Here is an 11,979-nt window from a genome sequence, read left to right on the forward strand (position 1 = left end):
GAAAAATTTGTTCCAATGGACATGAAGCCGTCACTGTAGAGGTCTTAGAATTTGTTCAGACATCAAAAATACCAAGGTATGTACCTCAGAGCATCATCAGTTGTCTTGGATTTTCTCCTGTCACTAGACTTTGATGACTAAGGAAGAAAAAGTAAGGTTAACTACTTTGGGTAACTATCTTATTTAAATTCAAGCACAAGTCAAAACTTAGTCCTTGGCTGTTATTGATCATCTTGGAAAACAAAGGACAAAAAACAATCCATCCTCAGAAGAACTGTGTAAGATATGTGGCATAAGTATTCATTTCCATTTTACTGTTGAGTAAAAAAGGCTTAAAGAGGTAAAAAATAAACCTGCTCAGGATACACAGCAATAAATTCCAGAACTTGAACCCAGATCTTCAGATTTCCACACCAATTGAAAGATTCTCGGGGTCCCTCAGAGGTACTTGGACTACTCTTTGAGAACTGCTGTCCTACACCATGCTGCTTAGAGAGTTACAAAGTGCTTTAGGAGCTAAGAAAAGTAGAGATCATTAATGACCAGTTGAATGAATATGATGGAAGAACTCTAGGCATTGGTATTTAAATGGCATTATAGAGATTGGATCAAAATTTTATTAGATATGGGAAGGAGAGCAGGAGAGTACACTGAGAGATTGTATTAGCAAAGGAAAGGAGGCTGGAAAATATAGAGATTTATAAGCAACCATGTGAAACTAATCTACTTTGATATCATTATTCAAGAACAGCATTCAGGACCTAGCTCTTAGAGTATTATCTGATATTTGTTAAGTCATTTAGTCACATCTAATTCTTCTCAACTCTCCATTTTTAAGGTGGTTTTCTTGGCCAAGATACTGGAATGGTTTGCCATTTTCTTCTCCAGGATCCCATTTTACTGTTGAAGAAATCGAGATAAATAAGGTTAAGTTACTTGCCCAGGGTCTTACACTTAGTGTCTGAGACCAGATTTGATCTTGCAAAAATGAATCTTACTGACTCCAGGTCCAGCATTGATCCACTGCACCATCTAACTGCCCCTCTAATAATGCAATAAATTACATTGAGTACTTTAAGATGTACAATAGGTTTTCATTTTAGACATCCGTAAAATGGGGATAATAGAAGCATCCTTCTCATGAGCTCTTTGTAAGGATGATATCAGATAACACAGATGAAGCCCCTTGTAAACCTTAAAGATCATCCTTTACTTCATTCTCATTTTCCTGACTTCTAATCTTCTGATCCTATCACCCCTGCCTCAGACCTATTGAGGTAGGAGGATGAATCCTGGAGTAATAATCTGAGAGTCATCTTAACTATTTCTCCCTAAGAACTCTGGGACTTTCCCTGTGATTTCAGTTGAACCCTTCCCTAAGTGTTATCTTCATTAGAATGGGAGTTCCTTGAGAAAAGTAACTGTCTTATTTTTTTCTATTTATACTTTCACAAATGCTATTCATTCATTCATTTATTCACTCCACTTCGAATCTCTGATTCTAGATAGCAACAAGAGAAAGCAGATTATTTCATATTGATGCACAATTACCTCTCTGCTTCCTTGTAACTTCCACTCACTTATAATGGTCCTTGGAGCTACAGAGAATCATAGCAACACTGGATTTTAATTAATATTGGAATCATATGTTTTCCAACTGGCATAGACCTCAGTTGCCTTCTAATCTATTGAAAAATGAATCCCCCTCATCATAGACCAAGCGTGATTCCCCATCCTCTGCTTAAAGCTCTCCGAGAATGAGTAACTCAGACTTTGAAGAAATCTATTCCATTTTTGAAAACTCTCATTGTAAGGATTTTTTTAAGACTCCTGGTTCTGTATTCTGGATCCAGAAAGGATCAATCTGATCCCTCTTTAATGTGACAGCTTTCAAATAAATTTATTTTGGTCCCATGAATCTTTTCTTCTCTATCCTTCAATGAAATAAAACTAAAGCCTTATTCTGCCCTTCACATACCTGAAAACAGATATGAAGCTCTCCTTAAGACAGTTCTTCTCTGAGCTAAACTGCTCCAGTTCCTTGAACCAGTTATTATGGCTTAGTTACTAGTTGTCAAAATGCCTAGCATGGATTCTTGGGATCCATCCTAGGCTATCAATGTCCATTCTAAGACATGACTCCTAGAACAGAATGAAATCCTCCAGATTGGTCTGATCAGGACATAGGACAGTAACATTTTTACCTCTTTTCTGTACACACTGTGTTTTTCTTAATCTACCTCTATATTATTTAGGCAGTAAAATCCTCCTGTGCCATATCATGGCAAGGAGAAAACCCTCAGATAAAAAAGGGACATTTTCTTCTAGCCAAGACCAATAATCTCGATCACTTCAAAAGACTGCTCACACTATCATCTTTTCTGCCTTTCTGTCCATCAGTTTCTATCTCTCTTCTATGTCTGTCCTCTCCTCTGTCTTTGTCTCTCTCTCTCTCCTTCTTCCTTTCCCCCTTATTCTTTCTGCCTATCTCTAATCTGTAAACAAGTGCACCTTTAGTCTTCCTGCCTCCATTTGTAAAATCTCACATCTATCTGCACATCCCTTACACTCTTTCCTCAGACTCTCCCAACCCTCCCCATATCAACCCCTACTTCATGACACCCCTAAGAGATGGGTGTTCCACACTTTTCCTCCATTTCCATTGGTACAACTGTAGTAATATATTGGGAAATACACACACACTAAGGCACACTCCTGCCACCCCCAACACACCCCATGCCTTCTTCAAACTGCTGGTTAACAATTCAAGATTTTGTTGCAATTGTAATGAATTACAAAATTACAGGCATCATTCCCAACATTTAAAAACATTTTTGCTCTTTTTAAAAAAATGCATTGTGTTCTTGCAGATATGAAGCAGCACGTACATTTGGATTCCACAAACCAAACACAAGACACACTCCTCCTACTCCCCAGTCAAACACTGAGCCCAGGCAGGATCCTCCAAGAGGCAAAAACTGGATTTATGTAAAAGCTTCCAGCATTTTTCAAAGAGCAGCAAGCCAGGTTCATTTTCCCAGCAATGGAGGCAGACTTGGCAGTGCTTAGAAGTCTCAGGTTCTGAAGCTTTATCCTGTCCTTTACAATTGACATGAGGGAAGGTAAACTTTATCCCTATAGTGCCTGGCTACCAATCAAGTCATTCACTCAGATATCAAGGCACAGGACAAACTAAGTTTTTACAAGGATAAGTTCTCATATCATAGATGAGGAAACAGAGGCTACCAAGACAACTGACAGGTCAAGTGATTGATGTAGGGCCATTTCTGCCCTAAAACAGTGCAAAATAGGCCCTTAGTTGAATGAAGCAGAATTAGAACAAGGCCAGGCTCAGAATCTTAAAAAGAGATCAGCAGGTTCCTTCCATAAGGAAAACCTTGCTTAGAGAAGTGGGCATTTCAGTTTCCAAATACCACCTGAAGCAACAAGTTTAAGAATAGGAAATTAGTAGGGGGCTAGGAGAAGGTGAAGGAGGAAGATTAATTTAGATAATTAACCCCGGTTTGAGATTGAGCAGACTCATACCATCTCACTGCCCTCTCCTCCCCCGCATTCTTCCAGCCTCCAATATAGGCAAAATGTGCCTGGAACAATCTGGAAACTGCACCAATTCCCATGAGTTCTGACAAGCTGAAGCAAGTTATCTGTTATACGACAAAGCTTTGTTGGGAACATAAAACTTGGCCAGCTTCAGGAATTCAAGACAGATGTTCTGTTACGTTTCAGAGGACAAATCCCTGGGATCACCTAGTAAAGATTTCTACCCCTAGTCTTGGACTCATCCACACTTCTGTGTTCCCAAACCTATCTTAAGTGCTATCTCAAAGGAAGTCAACTCCTCCCTAGAAACCAACTCCCTAACCAACAGGTTAGATCATTCTGGTCCAAGGTAAGTGGCTATTTTTGACTTTCTCAATCTCTGCCAGAAAAAAAAAATGTCCATTGAGAAAGGCAAGGATAAGAATGAAGATGAGTCTTTTCTCTGGCCTTGGGTCTGGAAGGTAACAGTGGGCTAGGAAAAGGAGCTCTGTAAGGAACATGTCACTCAGGAAGACACTATATAACTTGGAAAAGACTCTTAAGGGTTTTGTTATATTCAAGTGCTAAAATGAACAAAAATACCAAATGATGAGCATGCCCACAGTCTTGTTCCTCCCCACAACTCTTCCACCACTTCTCTGACACACAGGCCAAAACCCTAAACAACAGCATAAATCTTCCATCTCAAGATGTTGACAGGGCTGACCTGGTATGCTAGGTCCTTCCTTACAGGAAGGGTCTCTAAGGACATTAGCCTCTCAACCTTCCAGCAGTTCAGGAGAAGGGAGAATTTGCTCTCCAGGGATTTGGAAATATTCATCAAAAACTAAAAGCAATCTGTTGAGAATGATTTACGTCACCATTGCCAAGTCTCAGTTATTTGGGAAGTAGGGAGACTGTGTGTCAAAGAGAACCAACCTCAGGCCTTAGTTTTCTCAACTTTCAAACAAGGTGGGTGGGTGTGTTTGTGTGTTGTGGGATAGAGATTTGACTAGATAAGGCTCCTGAAGTTACTTCTCCACTTAATTCAATTTTTCTTTCTTTCCCTCTCTACACAAACTAGAATACAATCTGTTTCCAGACACCAAAGCCTGTTACCAGAGTGTGTTTATGGTTCTCTGACACACGGACCAGAAGGCAGGCTTAGGAGGCCCATACACGATATTGTGTTACTGGTCATGGCAGTAGACCTTGAATTATGTCATGCTATGAAAGCATAAAGAAATACATCAATGAGTCTATGAACTGTAAAGAAAACAGCCATGTGCCCAATGGTATTTTGAAGGTCTTTGTGGGGAGTCAGGCCCATCTGTTCTGTTCTACAACAGACCTGCCCCTCTCTGCTTCCTTGGGACTTTCCCCCTTCGGTGATCCATTCAGTTTGCACAACCTCTCTTCAATTCTAGACCTGTTTGTATCTATCTATGGATGTATTGTCAATCTGTAGTCATATATAGAAATAGTCCATTTTGCTGACCTTTGGCGAGCTAATTTTTTGGTTATTTTTTTGGTTTGAGCCAGCAGGAGATATAAATAATTTGATAGAACTGTCTGTTAGGACAGTGTCCTTTTCTTCCTCTCAATGAGAAAGTACTTGAGAAACTTGTAGACAGATCAGGATTAGGCAATGGTTGGGATCTGGTCGAATATTTAGGCATTGATGCCTATAAAGTACCCAGAAACAACTTTGAGCTAGTAGACTGTCCAAAAAGCATTGGCCATGCCAGTGAGATGTCTGCTGACTTTGGCCAAGGATAGTTCCATGCTTCCTGCGTGTTGAGAGTTTTACAAACATCCAAGAATGTAAGTAGCAGCTTGCAACAGCCATCCTCTGGGAAGAATATCAGATGGCAGAATTCCAGCTCCAGGAATGGAGTACTGAGCTTTGGGATCCAGATGAAGACTCTGCATTCTGATCTGTGTGGAGAGAGAAGGAAAGCAAAATGGGGATAAGTGACCCTGGAAAGCTACCTTTAAGAACCTCATATAGTCACATTCCCAACCCCCGACTGACCACCTTGTTTGAAAGTTGAGGTCCCTTCTAGCTCTCACCCCTCCTTACCTCCTGGTCCCTCTCCTCTGGTACCCCTATTCCCAGGTGAATGCAGGCCTGCTCTTGTTCAGCCTCCTCCCCAACCCAGTACCAGTCCATTTCTAACCCCTAATCTTGAAGTCATCATGACCCAGGACTGGTGAGAAATGACTCAATCCCAACATCAAAATTCAATTTTGCTGCAGATAGAAATGATAGTGATAATGTTGGCTTCTATTTACATAGCACCTACGATATTAGGCACTATAATAAGAAGCAGGGGGTAGAATTACCTGTCCTGAAAGCTGATTGAGAAAACCGGTGTTTAACACTCAGTATCTGGGACTAAAGCATTCCCCTAACAGCATGCTGGACCAAGAGGCCCCATCCACCATCACCTGGAAGCCAGCCCTAGTCTAATGGTACATATATCTGAGTGTGTGTGCATGTATACATACGCAAATATATGTACTATATCTGTAAATCTAAATATACCAAGCTTGGTGCCATCATCTCCATATCATAGATGGGAAAACAGAGGCTACCAAGACTAGGGACAGCACCTTGAGCTTTTCAGATGGCTCCGTTGACCAAGCAGCACTTAAGCTCCAACCATTAGCCACAAGCTACTTTATCAAGCTTCACTGGGTTGGCCAAGAAGAATTTAAGAAGTTCCTCTCCTAAGCCACTAGGTGGCATACAGTCTTCGTGCACATTATATGGGCACACATGCATGTATATATGTATATAAACACATACGTGCATGTGTGTATGTATATAACATATTTATGTACTCCACCTACATATATCCAGACTAAGATGGGGCTATTTCCCCACCTTAGCGGATGCAGGGGTTAACAGGACTACGGTCCCCTCCGCGGCCAAGGCCCACTCCAGCTCCTGCCCGGGGCCACAGGCCACCCGAGGCCGCTGCGTCCGCGGGGCTAGGTGCCGTCGTGGCTCTGCATCTCCCTGCTGAGGGCACGGAGGCCGGGCATTACTGGCACTGCCATCTTCGTCCTGGCTGACTGGCTTGCTTCTGGCCGGGTATCCCCGCCCCCACTGCCCCAAGGGCCCGAGGGACCGGCTCCAGGCCCACTGGGGCGGCGGGGGCAGGGCAGGCCTCCACCTCGCCTTCCGGCCGTGCCAGCCTCTGCAGACCCACACAGGGGCCGTGACGGCCGGTCCGGTCCTGCCCCGCCACAGGGCCGGGCCCGGGGCCCCTTGGGGGTCAGAAACGGGCCCGGGCAGCCCCCGCCCCAAGGCCCCCACTGCCCATCCCCGCCCCCTGCACGAGGCCAGGGCTCCGGCGGCCGAGGCGGTGTCCCGGGGCACTGGCGGGCATGGCGGCCATGCCCAGCGCGGAGGGCACTCAGTCCCGGGTCACTAATGGAGGAAGCCCGGCAGCATGGCGGACCCCTCAGTTTCCGGAAGCGGATGTGCCAACAGGCCTAAAGAAGAAGGCGGGAGAAGGGGAGGGTGGCCATCCCCACCAATCCCGTAGGACTGAGGGCCGGCCGGCGCCGCGCTATTGGATGACTCCCTGGGGCCATGGCCCAAACGGTAACTCTGGCCCCGCCCATTCCAGTCCGCCTGCCAGTTGGGCCGCCCCACTAGGCGTGGGGGGCGACGAGCTCCCCCGCGTCCTCCTGCCGGTGGTCCCTCCCCGCTCTGCTCCTATTGGCCAAGGCTCCCAGCGCCAGCCCCTGCCCCGCCCCTGCCTGGGCCCGGGAGCCGCCATTACGTCATTTCACCCCTGCGGGAGCCCAGGGCGTCGCTAGCTCCGGGCAGAGCTGCCTGAGGCCAGGCTTCAGCTGGGGCTTCAGCACTCCAGTCTGTGCCTTTGTCCCAGTCCCACCCTGTCCTGACGCTAAGGATCAAAATTCTGTGTGGACTCCAATATACTCACGCGTGTTCACATGTAAATGGATATGTGTACATGCTACATATTCATATGTGTATACGCACATATCTAGTCTGCGCCAGAAGACCATCATAGGACCAGGCTCGGGAAGACCATCTAGCCCAGCCTCCCCCCAGTTTACACACAAGCAGACTAAGGTCCAGGGAATCGTCCAACTAGTAAGTCACATGTGAACCTGGACCTCTTTGGTTCCAAGCCCAGACCTTCACTATGAGGCTGGTGTTGCTTTCATTAACAGCTTAACAGCGGTATCTTTTATGTAATGCTTCATAAACGCTATCTCCGTTATAACAGCAATCCCAGGAGGCAGCAGATTTCATCATTCCCGTTTTGTAGGTGAGGAGCTAATAAATAACTGGGGATGGATTTGAACTCAGGTTCTCCCAACTGCAGGATCTGTGCTCTATCCTCTATGACACCTATTTGTCTCCTGTATATAACTGGATAAAACATAGACACCTTGAAAGCAAAGGTTACCTATTATTTTATCTTTGTAGCAAAGTCCCTGGAATGTGCTGTTTAATAAATGCTTCGTGAGTGATTGAGAACTTGAAAAAGTACATGATCTAAGTTGTCTCATTTGATCATTTCCCAGCTACTAGAGGGAGGCAGGACACATGTTACTACCTCCATGTCGTGGATGAGAAAACTGAGGCGCAGAATGTTGCCTTGACTAGGAGAGGTCAGGTCTTCCTGAGTCACTCCCATTATTAACAGATTCACCCTCTTGAAATCACTGTTTATGCCTTTTGTTATTTTTTTCAGCAATCAAGGTTAAATGACTTGCCCAGGGTCATACAGCCAGCAAGACTGAGACTGCATTTGAATGCAGGTCCTCCTTCACCCCATCCACTGTGCCCCCTATCTGGGCCTTGTACCTTTTCTTGATCCACTTGTACTTATGTTGAACATTCCCCTTCTCCCTTGCCCAGTAGAAGGTAAGTTCCTTAAGAACAGAGAACTTCTTTATTTTCCATTTTTATATCCAGGGCCCAAAACATACTTGTTGGATTGAAATGTAACGTCTGGATCCCAAATTATCTCTTTGGATTCCAGAGCTAGTGTTGTTTTCACTAAACAGCTTCACTAAAGAATCCTATATAAACAAACAATTATTGTTTGTTGAAAGGACACACCAATGTATACTCATAGTCATGGAAGAGCTGGAAGTGAAATGGGTCATCAACTCCCAGCAGAATGATAGGATTCAAACCTTGAAGGGACATCAGAAGTTGTCCAGCAAAATCATTCTTTTTTTTCTATATGAAGAAATTGAGACAGAGAGAGAAGTGGCTTCTTCTAGGTCAGACAAGTTAGTGGCAGAGTCAGGGCAAATCTCTGAGGCCTTAGACTTCCAGGTCAGCATAGTTGTGACCTCACTAGGTTTTTTTTTACCCATCAGGTTCAAGCAGGAGCTTTCATTGATGTGAATCATTTCTAGGCTCATATCTATAGCCTTCTAATTAAATCATATTATCCAGGGTTCATTATAACTGATTGAGATGAAAGCAGGCATTAGAAAAAGACACCTTGGTTGACAATAGAGAAGCTCTCTGTGACTGTCACCAATTTGGATATGGATGGATGGAGGCCCTGCCTTCTGGAGTTTAGGAAGGGCTATCTTCTCACAACTTGCTGATGCTTCTTAATTGATTATAGGGAGTGGGGAGGGGATGGGGAATACTGTATCAGACATGGTCTTCCTCCAAGTATAGGACTGCTGGAGGACCAAGAGGATGCACATAACTGTGGAGACTGCCAGATAACCCAGGCATACCCTGCCTGCTCTCGAGAAGCAGGCCCAGGATGGAGGTCCTCAAAAAGCATGGGAGAAGAATTCTTTTTTGCTGTTCGTATTTCGATTTGTACATCATCAAAAGCAAAATCAGTCAGGTGGAGCAAAGAATCTACACAACCTGGAAAGACCTTGTTCTCAGACTGGCTCTGCCACTCACTGGATCATTCATTTATCCTGAGACTCAGTTTCTTCATATGTCATTATGATACCTAGAGTACCTACCTGTTATGGTCATTACACCAGAACTGGGCAAAACTTTGCATTACAAAACTGAACCAAGAATATCAGAGTCCAAACTCTTCCATTTCTAGAGAAGAAAACAGAGATCAAGAAATTCCCAAGTCAATTCAGATAGCCAGGACTTAGATCCAGATCACTTGATTCCAAATTCAATCTCTTTCCATCTCACCACCAGACCAAACTCTCAGCAAACCTCTCCCAGTCAAACTTTTGGAGATTCCCAGAACTCAAATCTTAGTCTTGACTACTCCTATGCTTTTGGGGGAGGAAGACTACCATATTCATCTATGCCTTTGCACATAACATAGTAAGCTATTAATAACTGTTTGATTGATAGTTTGAATGACTCTGGGCATGTAAACCTTCTTTTAGTCCAAAATTTATTTGTATTTATCAGGTTTTTTGGACCAAATAGCCTCGTTCTTTTTTGTTATTGTTAATTGAATATTTTATTTTTTCCACAATTACATGTTAAAAAAGTTACATGTTAAAATTTTTCAAATTTTGAGCTTTGATAATTATTATAAGTTCAAAGTCTGTGAGTCATAGATCTATTTTCTGGACATTTTTTCACCTCATCTATAAAAGGAGGGGAGGGAGAAGCCTCTCCTCATTTGTCCACAGCCAGCTACAATCATTCTTATATCAATCACTAAAAGTGATCCTGATTTTGCTCTTGAGGTCCCATATTTGAGTACATAAGAGGGAGACACCTCCCCCCAGAACCAGTCTCAGCCAATGTGACTTAGTGTAGTTGACAGGGTCCTGAGGTGAGTTTCCTACCAGACCTGGGGTATTTTTGCAGATGGAGACCCAGGCGACTCATAATGAACCCAATACAGGATATTAAAGCTTCTTCCTTCCTTCCTGACCTCTCAGCTCTGAGTGGTCTCTGTAAGGTCTCTAAAAGGCAGAATGGTCTCCCCATGCCGGCTCCTCTGGCTCCTGTTGCAATGGGCTCAAGGTAAGACACAACTAAGCAGTGAAGGGGGTTAAGAGATCACAGGTTTTCAGGTTTTAAATGACGCCCTGGATTCATTCAGTGAGGAAGTTTAGGAACAGCACAGGCGGACAGGGGCTGACCAAGATGAAGCTTGTGACATCTGTGGGAAAGATGATTTTTTGTTTCATATTGAAGGGAAATACTACTATTGGCAAGACATTTGAGATTATAATGGCCTCCCCAAAAGAGTTTCATTCTTCCCCTTTAAATTGGACATTCAAATATTTCTGTCTTCCTGTGATGTTGTTGATTTCCTAAATTCCCACGGAGTCATTGTGCTGACCTGGTCTCCAAGCTCCTTGTCCAGATATCCAGGACAGTCACCATAAGCTGCAAGGTCAGTAAGAATTTATTTTTGGATCATTTTGATCACTTACATTGGTATCAGCAGAAATCTTGCCAAACCACAGGCTCCTCATCTATGAGGCTACCAGTCTGGCATCTGGAGTGCCTGCTGTGTTCAATGGCATCAGATCTGGCAAAGATTTCTTTCCTAGCTTCCGCTGCATGGAGCTTGAAGATGACAGAAACTATCACTGTCACCAGTCTAGGAGCTCCCTGGGACACGAAGAAGAAAATCCAAAGGGAAATGCACACAACCCAAGTTCACATAGCATTTCAATTTATTTTATTTCTCTTGTTCGAAGGTCAAGCTGATGTAGAGGAGGCTTTACTCCATGCAACAAAGAATAGAAACGTTTTGGTTGCTTCTGTTCAGTTGTGTCTGATTTTTCATGATTTGACTTGAGACTTTCCTGTCAAAGATCCTGGAGTGTTTTACCATTTCCATATCAAGCTCATATTAAAGATGAGGAAACTGAGGCAAATAGAGGTAAGCAATTTGTCTAGGTCACAGCTAGGAAGTGTCTAAGATCAAATTTGAAGTCAGACTCATGAGTCTTTTGGATTCCAGGACCAGGCTCTGTCTGCTGTACCACCTAGCTGACATTACATAGACCAGATTCTATTTTTCTCCATCCCTGGTCACACTGGTCTGACAGGGATGGATTCCTAATGATATGTGACTGGCCAAGAACCAAGGTGAACTCACCCAGCAAGCTCCTAGTTAAAAGCTCATTTCCTGCACCTGGAGGACAATGGCTCTATGGACTGATGGATAGATATGTGTACCTATGTGGGTTGGAGTGAAGCTCCCAGCAGGCATAAGGGGTGTTCCCAGGAGAACAGATGGCAGGATCACACCCATTCTCTGGCCATCTCTGCTAAGTGTCATTGTCTCTATTTTCTATCCCAAAGGATCTCTTGGTGAGATGAAGGCCCAGAGATCTGCCCATTCCTTCTAAGACACGAGAATGCCAATGTTTTCACTGCTGTTTGCGGGCCTACTGGTCAGCCTTTGTTTGAAATAAGGATTGACTCAGATCCTAACTTCAACTCAAGGAGGTCTATGTTCATGCTCC

General features: G+C 43.9%; 1 long non-coding RNA gene across 1 annotated transcript; it reads right to left on the reverse strand.

Moving 5' to 3' along the window:
* Positions 1 to 589: 589 nt before the first annotated feature.
* On the reverse strand, positions 590 to 6,834 carry LOC141500288 (uncharacterized). The gene is made up of 3 exons (XR_012471900.1): positions 6,397 to 6,834; positions 4,892 to 5,478; positions 590 to 900 (listed from the first exon to the last, which is right to left on the reverse strand). It is a non-coding gene; the product is annotated as an uncharacterized LOC141500288 (long non-coding RNA).
* Between the last annotated feature and the right edge of the window lie 5,145 nt (positions 6,835 to 11,979).

This window comes from Macrotis lagotis, chromosome 1 (assembly GCF_037893015.1).
Source record: "Macrotis lagotis isolate mMagLag1 chromosome 1, bilby.v1.9.chrom.fasta, whole genome shotgun sequence".
Taxonomy (NCBI): domain Eukaryota; kingdom Metazoa; phylum Chordata; class Mammalia; order Peramelemorphia; family Peramelidae; genus Macrotis; species Macrotis lagotis.